This window comes from Antechinus flavipes, chromosome 5 (assembly GCF_016432865.1).
Source record: "Antechinus flavipes isolate AdamAnt ecotype Samford, QLD, Australia chromosome 5, AdamAnt_v2, whole genome shotgun sequence".
NCBI lineage: Eukaryota > Metazoa > Chordata > Mammalia > Dasyuromorphia > Dasyuridae > Antechinus > Antechinus flavipes.
The window spans coordinates 34,072,014-34,088,605 of NC_067402.1; the positions used below are offsets into that span (position 1 = coordinate 34,072,014).

The 16,592-nt window shown below is 36.3% G+C and overlaps 1 protein-coding gene across 1 annotated transcript in view; it reads left to right on the top strand.

Annotated features, from left to right (window-relative positions):
* The window catches only part of TBC1D5 (TBC1 domain family member 5), a 587,873-nt gene that overhangs the window by 45,941 nt on the left and 525,340 nt on the right, over nt 1–16,592 (top strand). The window contains exon 2 of the mRNA XM_052000341.1: nt 1,854–1,916. The gene's annotated coding sequence lies outside the window, so the exon portion shown is untranslated. The remainder of the gene's footprint in view (nt 1–1,853; nt 1,917–16,592) is intronic.

Below are 16,592 nucleotides of genomic sequence, written 5' to 3' on the forward strand. Positions count from 1 at the left end.
TTCATTTTTGTAAAAGTTTGTGTTCCAAATTTTTTTTCACTCCCTTACCTCCCCCTGCCCAAGACAGCAAGTAATGTGATATAGATTCCGTGTGTGTAATTTTTAAAAACATATTTTCGAATTTGTCATGTTGTACATGACACAGTAGATAGAGCACCAGCCCTGAAGTCAGGAAGACCTGGGTTCAAATCTGGCCTCAGATACTTAACGCTTCCTAGCTGTGTTGACTTTGGGCAAGTCATGTAACCCCAATTGCCTCAGCAAAAAAAAAAAAAAAAAAAAAAAAAAAAAAAAGTAAATAAAAGAAAAGAAAAATCAGAACAAAAGGGAAAAAAAACCAGGAGAAGGAAAATAACAAACAAAAGGTGAAAATATTATGCTTGGATTCGTATTCAGTCTGCATAGTTTTCTCTTTGCATATAGATGGCATTTTCTATCCCAAGTCTATTGGAATTGCCTTGAATCACTTCATTGTTGAAAAGAGCGAAGTCCATCACAGTTGATCATCACATAATCTTGTTACTATAGTCTCTTGGTTCTGCTGACTTCACTTGGCATCAGTTCATGTAAGTCTTTTTAGGGTTTTCTGAAATCAGCCTGCTCATCATTTCTTGTAGAATTCCATAACATTCATATATTCCATAATATTCAAAACTTATTCAGCTAGTTGTTAAGATCACAACTAATCTAGAAAGTCTCCACTTATGTTACTCTTTCTTTATAATTATCACAGGGTAAACGTCTTAAATCTTAGAATAATTCTGATGTTGATGCTTATGATTTGAAAAAATAAAGAAAAATGCAAGTTTTTATGTTATGTTTTTCTTATGCTATCCTTTCCTTATACTTACTTCCCTTAAAGTCCTCTTCCTGCTTAGACCATACAGTTGACCCTGGCTTCTTGAAGTTTTTGCTTATAGAAGGCAAGCTCTATTGTGTCACTCAGTCAAGAAACATTTTATAAAGTACCTCCCAGACACTGAGCAAAGCACTTGAGGATAAAAGGAAGGCAAAAATGAAATCTGGAAAGACTATGGGTAGAAGAGATCTGGTAATATTGTGAGTCTGTTGTCTGAGTGTGAATCAGCTTAGTTAGATTCATACACGATCATCTTAGGATGTTTATAAGGTGATGAATTTTTCAGTAATTGCATCTCAGAAGATCTTCAGCTAAATCAGTAAGAGATTGTAATCTGCATCGGTGGGGCAAATATCAAACCAACAAATTCATAGATCCTTAATGTATTAAAACGGATTTTTCATGTACATTAAATATATAGATAAACTTCATTTTTCTGTTTGGATTTGGCTTTCAGAAAGCAGTATCCCAATGGATTTCAAGAAAAATCTAATAGGTATTATGATAGCATATTAAAATAAATGCAGAATGAAGTCTGCTTTATAGAGTCATTGGTTTTTTAACCCTTGATATTATTTTTGAATTTGAATTACAGAATTTTAATTAAATTGTAAGTATATTGTAGATTGTAGAAATTAAGTGATCTTGCTATATCTTTCAAGGACTTTGGGCTTCTAAAACCAAGGATAACATTAGATGTCAGCCAAACATTTTGTCCTTCTCAGTTTTTGTCTTCGCATCTGAAAGGCTGCCAGTTGCACAGATTGTGTGTCAGTTTAAATACAAGAAGCAGGCCTCAATCTGCTTGAACTCGTTCCACCAAAGACTTCTAAAACTTTAGGTAGTTTGCAAGTAGTAATGGTTGTTTCACATTAAACTGCTTTGTAGAATTATAAAACAGATTTTCTTGTGCTTTCAAAAAAAATGTCATCCACTAATGAATGAGATGCCATCTGTAATAATTAAGGTTATTCTGTTTGTTCTTTCCCTGCAGCAAAACTTCTAAAGATTTGTAGAAGATAGAAAACAACCCAAAAGGCTCAAGCACTATTGTACTGTAAGTAGCACTCTTGATATAAAAAGTGAATTAAAAACCTTGTAAAGAGGAATGTCCATTTATTTTGGAGAAAAATTTGTTAAAAGAGATAGCTATGTGTAATACAGAGGAGGATGTATTTTAAGAGTCATTTTAATTATTTACAAGAAACACTCATGCATTCTTGAAAAATTTGAAAATATGTTCTTAGTCCAAAAAGGATTTCACCAATAGCAGTGAAAAATATTCCTGTATCTAACAAGGATTGATTTAGTTTATATACATTAGCTTATTTAAAACTATCAGAATTTAGAAAATCATTGTAGTTTTGCAGGTTGTCATTTGTTTTGGTGACTTATTGTTTAGGTTATTTTGCAGAATTATTTATTTGCTGATTTATTTATGTATTTCATTATTTATTTATTTGATTATTTAGTAAATTATTTATCTGATGAATTATTAATACATCTTCATGACATGCTTTAAATTATTTATAACTTAATTTTGAGTTTATTGCTTTTAGACGCTGCATTGTTACTGACTAGTTTTGATTTTTTTCTTTCTGGTTCTTAAAAATTAAAGTATTAGCTCTAAGGCAAAAGTATATTCATTGCGATGCCCATAGATTTTTTTTTTTTTTTTATTGAGTGATTTACAATGGTGATAAAATTTTAGTTATGTTTAGTTTGGCTGGGAATATATACCTGTTCAGGTTTTGCCTAGTGGTCCAGTATATGCAGATCATTATGCAGTCATGTACCAGTGACACATCTACCATTTCGGAAAGTTTAAACATATTAGACCATTTTTTGTCCTTGCTATGTCCACACTGTGGAGTAGGGAGAAGATATTTGGGCCTTTGTTATATAAAATCTTGAGTGGCTGAGTAGCTTATTATTTAAAAAAAAAAATCCCCAAATTCCATTATGCTTTGTTTTTTTTTTTCAGGAGGGGAGAAAGCCTCATATTTAACTAGATTGAACTACTTAAAAACCTATCTGACATAAATTGTTTAAGTAGTCATGATGACTTTTATTTAAATCATTTCATATATTCCCTGGGTTATGTAGAGTTCATATTCTCTTAATGGAGTAAATAATAAGGAAAATATAATAATGTAAGTTACCAGTGTGTATTTCTAAGTTGTAACTGTTCTGACTTAACTATTTGAATTTTTTTTTGAAGTTGTTGCTTTTGCGAGTAAGTTAATTTGCTCTTTCCACCTTCCCAAAGTGGTGTAGTGAGAGGATAGTTCTCTGACTTTAGTTTGTGTAGGAGAGTATTGTGTGTCTAAGGTGGTTTTTATTCTGTTTGCTGGAGGTGAATTACTATGTGTTTTAAAGTTTTAACATTGGAGAGTGAAGCTATGTTGTGCAACCCAAGTTGGGATGCAATTGAAGTACAGTGAAAATGGTCTCTGTAGACAGGTTTCACTATAGAACTGTAAATTATGCATGTGTATATCCAAATTCCTTATTTTGAAATATTGAATGTATGAATATTTAATTGGAATCTTGCTTGAGTATCTTCACATGCTTGCCTTAAAGAAAGCATTTTCATTTGATTTATATACATGGATTTAAAAGTGTGTGTACTGTATATATATAGATCAATGACTTTCATGTCTATTCTATGTATTGGAGAGGAACAGTTTCAGACAGTGTTTTTGCTCTGGATTTTTTTATTTTTTAATTTGCCTTATTTTGACAAAGATGGCTGCTTTGAAAGACTATCAGACTTCGAAGTGCCTTTTTTCTGCTATATTAGGTCAGACTTGTAAGTGAAATGTCAGCCCCAATCAATCAAGAAACATCATAATGAGTGTTTCTTGTGGGTCAACCACTATGGCTCCAGAAAATACATCAAAGGAAGGGGTCCATATTTGAAATTCTCAGCTTTGTAAATCAAAATAATTTTCAGGGTACATAAATAGTATCATAGAAAGTCACTGTGGTATAGGCCGGCCTTAGAGTTAGGAAGGCTTTGGTTTCCAGTCCTACATCAGTTCAGACATAATACTAGCTGTGTGATGATTGGAAAGTCACTTAACCAACCTCTCAGTGAGATAATAAAGAGAGAGGATTTGGTTTTTGACTAATTTCTTTGCTCAGCAATCCCATAATATAGTGAAAAGGTGTTAATGAAATGTGAAACTAACTATAAAAATGAAGCCAATAAGGTGGTACTATGATTTATAATAAACATTTATAATAATATTTATAATAATATTCATGATGGTGATAGTATTTATATTTTTTGTACATATACTATCTCATTTGATTTTTATAACAACCCTATTAAATATGTGCTGTTATGCTGGGGAAACCTCAGCAGTCAGATTCAGGGACTTGTCCAGAGTGCTGAACTTTTCAGAGAACAACTTGGCTGACTGAGCAAATCAAGGAACCATATCCCTGGGGGCTTTAAGTATCTAAACATTGGTCAAATTTTGGCAGTTCAGAGGAGCTAGAGCACTGCTAGCTTAGAGTTGGCTTTGGAGAAGATCTCTGAAAGGGAAGAGAAGAGAATTTCTGGTGCTTCCTTCTTCCCCTCCTTTACCTCCTCTCCCCTAACCATTACTTGTGTTGCTTTGAAGTGGGGTAATAGGATGGGGGACAGAAGTGCTCTAGACAGGAGCAACAAGCTCATTGGCTCATTAGATTGCATTCTGGGCCTAGAGTTAATAAGTAATGGCCTCAGGTACTTACTAGTTGCATGACCTTGAGTAAGTCACGTGATGCCTTTCTCAGTTTCCTCTACTGTGGGGATAATAATACTACTTGCCTCAAGGGTGGTTGAGGATTAATAAGATTATTGTAAAAATGCCGATCCCAAAGCAGGCACAATATAAATGCTTTTTCTCTTTCCTTTTTTCCTCCCTTCCCTAGACAGACACTAATACAGAGAGACAGGTAGATACATTTAAGAAAGAGCACCACCGACAGCTGGGAAGTGAATTGGCTATAGAGGGGAGCAAACCTATGGACTTACATAACTGTAGCAATGATCATCGTGTGGTGACTCAAGCCTTGATTGAGTGTACAAAATTGAGTTGGAGAAGGAGAAAAGGAGTAGGGGTATTGACCTCTAGAGGCTGTTTCCAATATAGATTCAATTGTAGTGTATCTTAGAAATTATCTAGTCTACTCCCCTCATTTTACATATGGGGAACTGAGGCTGAGAGAAACCAAGAGAGTTTACTCTGATAGAACCAGGTCAAGTAATAGAGCCAGAATTTGAACCTATGACCTCTGTCTCCAAGTTTCTCACTGTACCATTATCATTCTTTCTCTTTTAAAATTATTTGGCAAAATTCTGTTATTGGAGCATAACTGTTTGCTTGATCTAAGTACAAAGGTAACTATAGTATCGCTCATAAGAAGCTCTTTTAGTGTATACTAAAGCATTTCAGATAGAATCACATTGTACTAAATCATTAAATTGAAATATTTGCTATAGAAAACTCTATGGGGCTTTTTTTGTTGGATACCAACCAATGGTGATTAGCCCTTTATGTCTTTCTGGTCCAGTCTGCAATTTAACAATTAATTTAGGGAATGAAATAGAATATTGCTCAGAAAAATTATGAAACTATGAAATTTGTTGTTTCTACCTACCTTAGAATCTTCTTACTATTAGATAAAACAGAAAGTTGAACTTAACTTTATTGTTGAGAAATTTTCCTCCAGTCATCTTCTATTCTTAGCCTTTTTTGCATTTCTCTCGTAGGTTTTCTAATGTAGCCAGGGAAAACCTGACCTCCCTCCCCCCCCCCCCCCCATAGCTATTCATGAAGAAGAAACAATAGCAAATGGGATATTATATCCATGTTTTGGACTCAAAGGCAAAAAGGAAGATTAGTTTCTTAGCTTATCAACTTAGGTGGAATTTGTACCAGCTGGCAGTCTCAGAAATTCTAGATTTCTTCTTGTGACAGCACCTTTTCCATAACACTGTAGCTACTTGTGGCTTAGAATCCTTCTTTATGTCCTTCGACTTCTGGATGGTAGATGTTTCATTATCCATGATGTTTGAAGTGCCAGGGCTGTGGAAAGAACAGAGAGGGAAGCAGGGTGCTGCTGTGCCCAGTTAGTATCTTTATCTTATCCATTGCTCCTGCAGTGCTGTAAATGTAATTAGTCACCAAATTAAATAGGGAAGGGAGGCCTTTCTACTGGACCATGGTGATCAGAAGCCACTGACAGATTTTCTCTTGATGAGTCCTTTCTGCAGAGAGCTAGAACGCCAAATGATTGGGGTAATAAAGGAAAAACCCAGTGCAGTAAATTTTTTGGCATTATAAGTGACATTCATTCTTTCTCTACATCCTTCCAGAGATAAAGGATGTGCCTTTTCTTCCATTACTAGTTTATTAAGCATTTAGGGCTTTTTAGGGATATAAATATTGTCTTTATGGTCATTGTAATTTTGTTATTTTGATACTGTTTATTTCACTATGCTGAATCAACTCATACAAATCTTCCTGTGTTTTCTTGAATTAATAATTTCTTGTTGTTCATTTGTTTCAGTTGTATCCAACTCGTGGTGACTTCATTTGGTGTTTTCTTGACAAAGATACTGAAATGTTGCCATTTCCTTCTGTGGTTCATTAGATTATGAGGAAGCTGAGGCAAGCAGGGTTAAGTCACTTGCCCAGGGTCACACAGCTACTAAGTATCTGAGGCTGCATTTGAATTCAGGATGATGAGGCTCCCTGACTTCAGGCCTGGCATACTACTACACTACCCTTCTGCTCCTAATAATTTCTTAAGGCATAGTAATGTTCCATCATTATTCATATATTACATTTTGTTTAACTTTTTCCTATTAATAGTAAACAAGTAGGAAAAGTGGGTACCTATCACACATGACAAAAAACTGCCATTAATATTTTGATATGCGTTGGATCATTGTTTATGCCTATAATCTCTTTGGTATATATACCCAGTATTGGGATCTTTGGAAAATAATAATACAACTTAGTCAGTTTTCTTGCATCATTTTAAATTGATATCCAGAACAAGTTGGATTCATTCTTAGTTCGATCAGCGTATTAATGTTTGTCTTCTTGCAGCTTTTGCAACATTGATTTCTTTGATTTTGATTATCTTCACCATTTTGTAAGATTTAAGGTAAAATGTCAGAGGTGTTATGGACTTGGGCAGGGTTGCTTGGCTATGGTTCTGGGATTTAAATCGGATGTTTTGGCAGCCCCCATTGCCTATTAGCAAGCACCAATTCTTTATTGTGGTCCTTCAAGGGAAGCAAATGTGCTCTTCAGAGGATAGTCTCAGTAGCCAGTTGAGAAACTTTGTGTTGACCTGTTGACCCTTGTTCAGGGATGCAGTCTATATTCTTCCTGGCTGGGTCAAGCCTAACAACAGAACAAATAAGTAAGCAAACCCTGTGGAAGGGTATTGTGTTTGACAGCACCCTGGAAGTCACTGCTTGATTTCATGGGATTATACATTTAGGTGAAAGGGGTTTATATTTGAGGGAACTGAGACTTGGGCTCAGACAGAAAAGTATTATGTGGTGGTGCCAGAATTTGAACCTAGACTATCTGTCCTCTGAGCTAGCACTCTTTTCACTGCCATAGTGTGCTTCCTTGAGTGGGGCAATCATCCTCCTTGAGGGTCAGTCTCTTCCTCTGTTACTTGGACCAGATGACCTTGGAGCTACCTTCCAAACCCATGACTTTGTAATGCATTTTATTTATTTTAATTTTAGGTCATCTTGGAATTGTGTAACAGTGGGACCTTTCCACTGTGTTTCTGTTGGGTTTGTAGTTGGCCCTTGGTTTTAATCATGACTCTGCAGCTTCCCTCTTTGTAGATAGATGGTGGGTCAATAGATAGAGCTGGGATCAGAACGACCTCAGTTTAGATGCAACCTAACCCCTTACCACCTTGATAACCAAGTCATTACACCTCTCTGTTCCTCGGTTTCCTCATTTGGAAGGGGGGTTGTGGTGAAGATCACGTGAAAGAGAAGAAGTAAAACACTTTGCAAACTTTAATGGGCCATGGAAATGCTATGATTATTATTGTTATTATTAACAATTTTGTTATTATTGTTAAGATCATGCATGATCTTAGCTGAGCCTCTTCAGTTTCCTTATCTGAAAAATAAGCTTGTTGGATAACTACATGCTTTATGAACATACTTCTAACTCTAAATCTTAGAGGATTTGCTAGTTTCTCAGTGAGTCAAGTCTTTTTGTTAAACAAGGTCATAAGTGGGAAATGTTTTGCTTTTTTTAATCTTGGAAAATGCATATTTCAATAGTGGAATATCTTAGAAAAAATGAGTCACTAGAAGAGAATAGTTTTGCTTTTAGTGTTGATATTCACTTCCTTTCAGATTCTATATAGCTCATGACAGTTTGCCTCTCAAATATGGAATATTCTATTATTGAAGTCATAATTCCATTCTGAAATTTTCATTTCTGTTTTATTTGAATTTTTGATTAAAAATTGGATAGTCAAGTCGGACTAGGTAACTGAAGGGGCATGTTTGCACTTGGATGTGCATTAAAATGTTGGGAGAAATTCTGGTCCAATAATTCTTATTCATATGTATAGTATCAGAATTCTTATTGTTCAGAAGGGCCCATTATGCTTGGTAACAAAAGAAAGTGTTATCAGTATATTCTGCCTCCAGTTTGTCACAGTATGAAACACTTCCTGAAATACTTATTACTCTAGTTATAAGGGTAATAACACAGCTTATGTGTTGGCTCTGAGAGTAGCTACTTTATAATTATGACAAGTGAAAGTACAGCCAAAGGTCACATTAAACAAGAGATTTCTTTCACACCTCATCCATTTTGTGGATAGCATGTGAAAATAGTGTGAGTCCCAGCACTGATATTTTTAAAGAGGAGAGCAGTCAAGACTGTTCCCTTGGAAGTTTTTAAATGCCTTGTAGAGCTTCCTCCCTCCTTTATTCTTCTGTGTATTGCAGAATTTGGCAGGTGAGCTTATTTGAGAATTCTGGAATAATTAAATAGAGCAGACCTAGTAAGTTGGAGTGACCAGATTTCCAAAATGGAAATTTTGTTATCCTTCCAGCATTATTCAGGAATCTAGGCAAAAAACCCTTAGCAGCATTCTCAAAAGGTGATGGCCCTTCAGCCCTGCTTTGAAGGGATTCAAATTAACAGAAAGTTGAGGTGGGGGGAGGTAGGCTGGTGACATTCTATGGACTTTAAGAGTCTCTAATAATAAATCAGGACAGATTTTCTGAGTCACTCAAAGAAAGAAAGGAGAGAGCCCAAGACAGAGGGAGGAAGGGAGGGAGCAAGTGCTAGCTATTCTCCTGTGCCTGAAAATACCCAGTCTTAGAGTTGGAACGTCCTTCTAGAGTTATTGAAGCCAACCTATATTTACAATAAATCTGATGGGGAGTCAGTCAGCAACTTTCCTAGAGTTAAGGAAAATTCTAAGGTGTCCCATTACTCTTTTGGATAATTCTTAGTATTAGGAATTCATCTTGTCATAAAACTATGGTTTTTCTGCTTTGCAGTTTCCAAAAAAACACTTGCAAGACTTTACATTTCTTCCTGTTCAGGAGTAGATTTTTTTTTTTCTGTAAAGAGGTTTTTGAATGCAACACTACTATACAGTTTGTTAGCTAATCCTTCTCAGTTTTGTGTGATCTATAAATTTCAGCTCATTGATAAAGACATCAAACACCACAGAACCAAATCTCGAGATTTCCTTTCAAATTTACATATTTACTAATGAATATTGTTAAGGATCTGGACATTTATCCAATTTCAAATCCATTTATCTGTACCACCATCTAAGTCAGGAGTGTTCAAACTTTTTGTTTTTGGTATCTTTATACTATTACAAATTATTGAGGATCTGTTTTTGTTTGTGTGGGTCATACAAATATTTGCCATATTAGAAATAAAAACTAATTTGGAATTTGTATATTCTCTAAAAGAGTTTCTGAGACTCCCAGGCTTCTCTGGACCACACTTTGAGAACCATTGATCTAGGCCACAATTCTTCAACTTTTCCACAAAAGTAGTATGAATAACTTTGTCAAATGTTTTGTTAAATTTTATTTTAAGTAAACTTGAATTTAAATATATAACATTTTCATGATCACTTAACTAATTACTGCTTTGTATCATTCCCTTGATCCTTGCCAATATAACAAAAATTATATGATGTAAATTAATTTACAGATTTACTGCTATACCAATTACATTTCCCAGTGGATGCGCTATAGAACTAGACAAAATAATAACATAATTCATTTGGAGGAACAAAAGGTCTAGAATCCCAGGAGAAATATTGGGGGTTTAAAAATAAGGATGAAGGGGCATTGTATTATATATTATAAAGCAGTAATTATCAAAATTAATTGTTACCATTTTTTTAAACAGGAAAAAAAGGAATACTACATTGGACTAGATTAAACAAAAAATCATAAACAGCATTTCAGTGTTTGATAAACTCAGGAACACAATTTATTGGAGAAAAGATTCCTAAGCAGCAATGGACGTTTGTACTTTCTGTGCTGTAAATCTGTCAGATAAGGAAATGAGAGTAGTTTATGTTGCCTGTCCTTAATGTGAAGCCATCTTGGCTTTTTGTAGTCCAGGTATTCACTAATCCTCCACAAGTGGCCTCTCAAACACTTAAATAATTCTCTTACCTGTGATGGCCTTTCCCTGATGCTGGCCATTTAGGGGCAGAAAAAGATCCAGAGGATTGAATAGTCTGAGTGCATTAGGCTTGGTGGGCCCCCAAGGCTGGGCAGAAATCTGTGCTCTGGTGATATGGAGGACAGACCTGTCCAGTGGAGACAAGAGTCCAGAGAAGCTGACTGCATCCTTGTGGCATATTCATGCTGTGTTGGAGCAAAATAAACCTCCCTTGTTAATGTTCGGTGACAGGGGAAGGCTCATTTCATCCAGACACTGAACCTGAACCAGCTGGGTGCTGTCCTTTAGCCACGCCTCCAATAGACTCTGGCAAGCTGCTTACGTTGTTTTCCTCAGTTTTCTCACCTGTAAAATAGGGATCATCAGAGCAACTACTCTATAGGTTGTAAGGATTAAATGATATGTCTGCAAAGCATTTATAGCACAGTACCTGGTTTATAGTAAACTTTCAATAAGTACTTGTTTCCTTTCCTTTCTCTTCTCTAAAAAACTCATTTTGTATATTTGCTTGGAATTGAAAGCAAGCTTATTGTCCTTTAGTGCTTGTTTTCCATTTTCTTCCTCTTCCCCTCTCTCTCCTCTCCTTTTTGGAAAATTGGGATCTAGTTTACCTTATGCATATCCTCACTAATCTTTAAAAGATCACTGACTGCTTTTTAAATCCCATTCACCTGTTTGTGTTGTTGGTTGGTTGCTTTTGGTGATGGCCAAGTCAGCTAGCTATTGGCGTTAATGGGAAGTCAGACTCACTCATTCTTTTTTTTTTTTTTTTTTTTTTTTTTGGTGGGGGGAGGGGAGGGAGGGAGGCAGAAGCCCTGCAGGTGACTGGAGCTCATCACATGAAATTAGGTTCTCTTACTTACTGTGGGTTGCATCTTATGATAAGAAGCCAATTTTTGTTATGATTTCATTTCATAGATGATTCACCTTGGCTGAGAAAACAAAAGTAACTTAAGAGTAAAGTAATATCTCCTTTTCTTTTTTTCTCTATCATCATTCTCCCGCATAGTTCAGGCACTGGTTCTTTCCATTCTTTGATCTTCCTCCTTTTCCTATTTGATCTTCCTCCTTTTCCTAATAGTCTTTAGAAAAACAAAACAAAACAAAATTGTCCCAAACTGAAATTTCCCTTAAGCATTTCCTGCCAGCCTTAAGTCAATTTTAAACTCAGTTTGCCAGATATTATTTTTACTGGCATTTTTATTTGTTCTCTATTCTTTGCATTTGGTTTTATCTGAATGTCTTTAAAATTGCAATGAGATTTTTTTTTTTTTTAAAGCAATGAATTCCCTGTATTTCTGCCTTGGTTTCTTTGGACAACTTCCTTTTTACCTTCCCCCTAGAATTGTTTCTTTCTTTTTATATAATCAGAGTTTCCATTTTAAAGAGTTTTTTGATTTAAGCACAGGGAGGTTAATTTACTTGCCCCAGGTCATATGGGTGATATTAGAGAAGAGATTTGAATCCAGGACTGCTGAATCTGAAGACAGTACTCTTTTTGCTTTATCACATCACCCTCCTGTGACCATATACAAGTAAAGAGGAAGCAGTTTGTGGGACACCTCATGAAGGAGGGGCACTGAGCTGAACCAGGGAGGAAGCTAAAGACCGTGTTCCAGATCTGAAGGCCAGCCTGTGGGAAGTGAAGGAGAGAGTCATGTGTGGCTTCTGGGGAGGAGAGTAACATGTAGTAATTCAGGAAAGGCGGGCCAGAGCATCCCCTGTCCACCAGAATGACTCCTGTTTTATCCTCAAGCAAGAGGGAGGCCCTGTTGATTCTTGATCTGGGGAATGCCACAATCAAACTTATACTTGAGAATCGACACTTTGGCAGCTTTGTGTAGGACAAATTGGAAAGGCATGAGACTGGAGAAAATGAGTATAATAATCTAGCCAAAAGGTGTTTAGGGTCTCAGTTTTAGGGTTTACTGTGTGGGTGAAGAGAAAGGGCTCAGTGTAAGAATTATGGTAGAAATAGAATTTGCATTATTTAATCTTTATATCTCTCTTTGTATTGTCTTGCCCAGTACAACTGTAGTCCACTGAGTCCTTAATCTATCTGTCCATTCATCCATCCATCCATTCATCCACATGTTATCTGAGATGCATTTAATTTGTCTATGGCCTGTTTTCCCCCTCAAACATGTTTTGTATTTTGTATCTAAAATATTAGCTATTTGTACTGAGGATATCACAGCTTCACTACCATAGCAGAACAGACCTAACTGCTCTGGCTTATGTTATTTAAACCTGATTAGCAATATGCTAAAGTGTTGACTATCTTTTTCAGATTTGTCAATGGACATGTTTTTTTCTTAACACTGCATCAGAATCTTTTTTCATGTTGGTATGTTGGAGTATGGGAGTTACCTTTTATGACTTACTGATTACAGACTAACTTCATACACATACACATCTGGGGGTTTCTTGGCAAAGGTACTGGATTGATTTGCCATTTTCTTTTCTGATGCAAACGGGTTTAAATGACTTGTCCTGGATCCTACAGCTCATGTATAAGGCCAGATGTGAATTTAGCTCTTCCTGACTCTAGGGCCTGTATTCTACCTATTGTTATCCCTAACTACCCATAGATCATACTTTACCAAACTCCAATGTCTTTCTCCATTCATGCTGCTGAATGGAGCTGGAGGAAGTCACACAGTTGTGATAGTTGGATATTTTCATTTCTTTTTTTTCCATTTCACTTGAGCTCTCTTAGCCAGCAGATGAACCTTCTGCTCTTCTTTAATTGAGTATTTAAACCCTCTCACCACAGCAGTTATTCTAAACCATTTTCTCTTCAAACCGCCCATGGCACACAGCCTCTCTTTCCCCATTTTAGTTGACTTTGTTTCATATTTCATTGAGAAAATTGAAAATTGAGGCCATCATCTAAGGCAGGGTTTCTTCTTGTGTATAAAACTTTAAAAAAAAATTTGATAACTGTTGTAGATACACTTAGTTTCCTTGATAGTGCACAGGCTTTACTAAAATGTTTAAAGGGTCCATAACCTGAGTAAAAGTTAGGAATCACAGTTCTGAGAACTCTCTTTTTTTTGCTTCTGCTCAAGTCACAGCTCTCTGACTTCACATCTTACCCTCTTCCCTTCTTTCAGTCTCTAAGGAATAAGCAGCTCTTTTTGTCAAGACCAACCTCTATACTGGACCCTTAGAAAGTTGTTTATACCTAGTAAGTCAGCTTCTTTTCTCTTTAATTGTAATGCAGTATGAATTTTTACCTCATCGTTCAACTGAAACTGCTCTTTTCAGAGTTAATTGGGAACTTTTATTTGCTAAATCTACTGACCTTTTCTCAGTTCTCCTCCTTGACCATCGCAGCATTTGACATTTGACTATTTTCTCTTATTGGATTCTCACCTCTTTTATTTGTGTGACATTGCTGTCGCAGAACTGACCCACAGGTGACTGGAGCTGAAACAGAATAGGCTAGAGACAGGAGAGTCCTGATGTAAGCAGAAGTTTAATTTTAGAGTAAGGAAAATGATAGCTGCAGGTGGGAAGTCCCCCTTCCTAAAAAGAATGGCTTAATGCTGCTGATGCTGAAATCACTTATATACATGAAAAGGATTTGCCCCACAACACGATCATTCTTGGGCCTAGAGATAGTTCTCATTGTTGACATTTCTTGAGAAAATACAGGTGTTCCCTCTCAGATTGAATAAGATGATAGAAAGAGTTAATGATGAATGTTGGAGGCGATATGGGGAAACTAGAACACTAATACGTTGTTGGTGGAGTTGTAAACTGATCTGACCATTCCAAAGAGCAATTTGGAACTATACTCAAAGGGATCCAGTCTTTCTATTGGGCCTATATCCCAAAGAAATTTTAAGGGAGGAAAAGAGCCCCACATGTACAAAAATGTTTGTGGCAGCCCTTTTTGTGGTGGCAGGGAACTGGAAATTGAATGGATACCTAACAGCTGGGGAATGGCTGAACAAGTTACGGTATATAAATGTTATAGAATATTATTGTTCTATAAGAAACGATCAGCGGGGGACACTGATGCATTGTTGGTGGAGTTGTGAACGAATCCAACCATTCTGGAGAGCAATCTGGAATTATACCCCAAAAGTTATCAAACTGTGCATACCTTTTGATCCAGCAGTGTTATTACTGGGCTTATACCCCAAAGAGATACTAAAGAAGGGAAAGGGACCTGTATGTGCCAAAATGTTTGTGGCAGCCCTGTTTTTAGTGGCTAGAAGCTGGAAAATGAATGGATGCCCATCAATTGGAGAATGGTTGGGGTAAATTGTGGTATATGAATGTTATAGAATATTATTGTTCTGTAAGAAAAGACCAGCAGGATGAATACAGAGAGGACTGGCGAGACTTACATGAACTGATGCTAAGTGAAATGAGCAGAAGCAGGAGATCATTATATACTTCAACAACGATATTGTATGAAGATGTATTCTGATGGAAGTGGATTTCTTTGACTAAGAGACCTAACTCAGTTTCAATTAATCAATGATGGACAGAAGCAGCTACACCCAAAGAAAGAACACTGGGAAATGAATGTAAACTGTTTGCATTTTTGTTTTTCTTCCCGGGTTGTTTTTACCTTCTGAATCCAATTCTCCCTGTGCAACAAGAGAACTGTTTGATTCTGCACACATATATTGTATCTAGAATATACTGTGGCATAGTTAACATGTATAGGACTGCTTGCCATCTGGGGGAGGGGGTGGAGGGAGGGAGGAGAAAAATTGGAACAGAAGTGAGTGCAAGGGATAATGTTGTAAAAAATTACCCTGGCATGGGTTCTGTCAATAAAAAGTTATTTAAAAAAAATAAAAGAAACGATCAGCAGGATGATTTCAGAGAGGCCTGGAGAGACCTACATAAACTGATACTGAGTGAAATGAGCAGAACCAGGAGATCATTGTACTCAGCAAGAAAAAGATTATATGATGATCAATTCTGATAGACGTGGCTTCCAACAATGAGGATTGATTCAGGCCAATTCCAATAGACTTGTGAAGGAGAGAGCCAGCTGCATCCAAAGGGAAGACTATGGGGATTGAATATGGATCCCCTTTTGGTGTGATTTTTCTTGCAGCATGATAAATGTAGAAATTTGTTTAGAAGATTTGCACATGTTTAGCCTATATTGCATTACTTGCTATCTAGAGGAGGCAAGAAATAGGGAGAGAGAAAATTTGAAACAAAGTTTTGCAAGGTGAATATTGAGAACTATCTTTGCATGTATTTGGGAGAATAAAAAGTATTATTAAAACAAACAAAAAAACAGGTGTTCTTGGATCCTGTGGGAAAAATCATTGTCTCAAGTCTTAGGGATTGAGTTACTTCATGGGGTATAGAACTGGAGTATGTAAGAGGAATATAGGTGTACAGCACAAAGATCAGGGATTGTGAACATATGATAGATGGCCCTGGGAAATAAGGGGTGGTACATACCTCAGTGACCTGGTGCTGGTCCAGATCTTTGTCAGAAGATGATATCATACAGAGTGCAAAGGATTGTTGTTATACCAAGCTCCGGCTGCAGTCTGCTTGCTAGGCCTTGGTTCTGGGGAACCAGGGTATCCCTGAAATATTTTGGCACTGCTTTCTTTTGGTTTTCTTCCTTCATGTCTGACCCCTCTTCTGGATCTCCCTTATTGGAACTTTACTCTGGACACCACCTGAATTGATTCAGCCTCTTACTATTCAAACAAAAGTTGACAAAGGTATGGACTTTTCTTTTTTTTAAGAAGCCTCAAAAATAGCTTTGTAGGATACTCTATGATATAATATATCATATCATATAGTATAGTGGTGATACTATTAAACTCTTCATTAATGTAAACAAGGTATTCCAAAAGTCTAAGGGCAGTTTTAAGCTTTAATAGCTTTAGTAACTTAAAACTGCACTGAGATTTTTGAGACTCTATTTTACACCGTTTACTCTAACTAACTCACTAAGCTTAGTTTCAAACTTGATTAATAAAAGAAGCTCATTTGTAACTTCCTACACAGATCAGTAA